Below are 3446 nucleotides of genomic sequence, written 5' to 3' on the forward strand. Positions count from 1 at the left end.
TTGCCCAGGCTGGAGCGCAGTGGCGCAGTCTCGGCTCACTACAAGTTCCGTCTCCGAGGTTCACGTCATTCTCCTGCCTCAGCCTCCCAAGTAGCTAGGACTACAGGCACCCACCACAATGCCCGGCTAATTTTTAGTAGAGATGGGGTTTCACCGTGTTAGCCAGGATGGGCTCGATCTCCTGACCTCATGATCCGCCCGCCTCAGCCTCCCAGAGTGGTGGGATTACAGGCGTGAGCCACTGTGCCCGGCCTCTTTTTTTTCTTTTCTTTTCTTTATTTATTTTGAGACAGGGTCTCGCTCTGTCGCCCAGGCTGGAGAGTGCAGTGGCACCATCCCAGCTCACTGCAACCTCCGCCTCCTTCCAGATTAAAGCGATTCTCCCGCCTCAGCCTCCTGAGTAGCTGGGACTACAGGCACTATGTTTACATAGAAAAGGTTATATACATATATATATATATTTTTATGTACTTCTTTTTCCTGCCTTTTAGTTTTATTTTTGTACAAGTTTTGTTTCTATATAGTCAAATTTATCAAGCTTTTCTTTTGTGACTTTAGGATTTTATCTTACTATGTTAAGGAAATATCCATCTATATCTAAAAAATATATATTTTTTATTTTTTATATATTTATATATATTTATATATATATATTATTTCATTAAAAGGATGCTCGTGGCAGGGCATGGTGGCTTATGCCTGTAATCCCAGCACTTTGGGAGGCTGAGATGGGTGGATCACCTGAGGTCAGGAGTTTGAGACCAGCCTGGCCAACTTGGTGAAAAATATTACTAAAAATACAAAAATTAGCCGGGCATGGTGCTCGGCGCCTATAATCCCAGCTACTCAGGAGGCTGAGGCAAGAAAATCACTTGAACCCGGGAGGCAGAGGTTGCAGTGAGCCGAGATGGTGCCATTGCACTCCAGCCTGGGCAACAAGAGTGAAACTCCATCTCAAAAAATAAAAAAAAGAGATGCTCATATAATTATTTTCATGTTGTTAATGATATGGGGAGGGTAGTAAACAGTAGATAACTTTTGCTTTCTCTTACAAATGGAAATAAATTTTTTCCTAACTATAAAGTAAAACATTTTAATTTTTTAAATGCAGACAGTATAAAAAGTGTTGACTCTGTAACCCCACCATGAATAAAGAAGTTATTACTATTTATACTTTTGTTCTAGGCGTCCAAGTTTTTTTTTCTACCTTCATCTCCACTCAAAGTTTTGTTCTAAGTATGTACAGTCATCTTTTGATATCTCTGGGGCTTTGGGTCCAGGACCTTCCTCAGACATCAAAATGCACAGATGCTTATGTTCCTGGTAGAAAATGATAGAAAATGGCATAGTATTTGCAAATATCTGATGCACATCCTCTCATATACTTTAAATCATCTCTAGATTACTTATCATAACTCATACAATGTAAAGTTGTGTAAATCTTTGTTATACTTCATTGTTTTTTGTTCGTTTGTTTGTTTGAGACAGTGTCTCACTTTGCTGCCCAGGCTGGAGTGCAATGGCGCTATCTCTGCTCACCACAACCTCCACCTCCCGAGTTCAAGTGATTCTCACACCTCAGCCTCCCAATTAGCTGGGATTACAGGCATGTGCCACAATGCCCAGCTACTTTTTGTATTTTTAGTAGAGATGGGTTTCACCACGTTGGCCAGGCTGGTCTCAAACTCCTGATCTCAGGTGATCCGCCAGCAGTGGCTTCCCAAAGTGCTGGGATTACAGGCATGAGCCACTGCACCTGGCCAATATACTTCATTGTTTAGGGAATAATAACAAGAAAGAAACATCTGCCCTGGGTGCAGTGGCTCACGCCAGTAATCCCAGCACTTTGGGAGGCCAAGGCAGGTGGATCACCTGAGGTCGGGAGTTCGAGACCAACCTGACCAACGTGGAGAAACCCCGTCTCTACTAAAAATATGAAACTGGCAAGGCGTGGTGGCACATGCCTGTAATCCCAACTACTTGGGAGGCTGAGGCAGGAGAATCACTTGAACCTGGGAGGCAGAGGTTGTGGTGAGCCGAGATCATGCCATTGCACTCGAGCAGCCTGGGCAACAAGAGCAAAACTCTGTCTCAAAAAACAAAAACAAAAACAAAAAACCATCTGTACATGTTGTACAGATAGAATTTTTGTTTTGAAAATTTTCTATCTGTGCTTCGTTGAATCCATGGATACAGAACCCATGGATACAGAGGGCTGACTCTACTAACAAATTACAAGCACATTCACATGTATTTAAAAAAATACAATCATAGCATGTCTTCTGTTTTGTAACCTGTTTTTTCACTTATATCATGGCCCTCTTTTTTTTTTTGAGAGGGTCATTGTGGTTTGCTGCACCTATCAACCCATCATCTAGGTTTTAAGCACCACATGCATTAGGTATTTGTCCTAATGCTCTCCCTCCCCTTGTCCCCCAGTCCCCGACAGGCCCCTGTGTGTGATGTTCCCCTCCCTGTGTCTGATGTTCCCCTTCCTGTGTCCATGTGTTCTCATTGTTCAACTTCCACTTATGAGTGAGAACATGCGGTGTTTGGTTTTCTGTTCCTGTGTTAGTTTGCTGAGAATGATGGTTTCCAGCTTCATCCATGTCCCTGCAAAAGACATGAACTCATTCTTTCTCATGGCTGCATAGTATTCCATGGTGTATATGTGCCGTATTTTCTTTATCCAGTCTATCATTGGTGGGCAATGATACATATATATACCTATGTAACAAACCTGCATATTCTGCACATGTATTCCAGAACTTAAAGTAAAATAAAAAATTTTTTTTTTTTTTGAGACGGAGTCTCGCTCTGTAGCCCAGGCTGGAGTGCAGTGGCCGGTTCTCAGCTCACTGCAAGCTCCGCCTCCCGGGTTTACGCCATTCTCCTGCCTCAGCCTTCCCGAGTAGCTGGGACTACAAGCGCCCGCCACCGCGCCCGGCTAGTTTTTTGTATTTTTTAGTAGAGACGGGGTTTCACCGTGTTCACCAGGATGGTCTCGATCTCCTGACCTCGTGATCCGCCCGTCTCGGCCTCCCAAAGTGCTGGGATTACAGGCTTGAGCCACCGCGCCCGGCCAAAATAAAAAATTTTTAAAATTAGCCAAGCATAGCGGCCCAGGCCTGTCTCTTTTTTTTTTTTTTTGAGACAAAGCCTCGCTCTTGTGCCCCAGGCTGGAGTGCAATTGCATGTTCTTGGCTCACAGCAACTTCTGCCTCTCAGGCACAGGCGATTCTCCTGCCTTAGCCTCCTGAGTAGCTGTGATTACAGGCACCTGCCACCACACCCAGCTAATTTTTGTATTTTTAGTAAAGACGGAGTTTCACCATGTTGGCCAGGCTGGTCTTGAACTCCTGACCTCAGGTGATCTGCCAACCTCTGCCTCCCAAAGTGCTGGGATTACAGGCGTGAGCCACCGTGCCTGGCCAGGCCTGTCTCTT

Source organism: Papio anubis, chromosome 13, assembly GCF_008728515.1.
Source record: "Papio anubis isolate 15944 chromosome 13, Panubis1.0, whole genome shotgun sequence".
In the NCBI taxonomy this organism is placed as follows: Eukaryota; Metazoa; Chordata; class Mammalia; order Primates; family Cercopithecidae; genus Papio; species Papio anubis.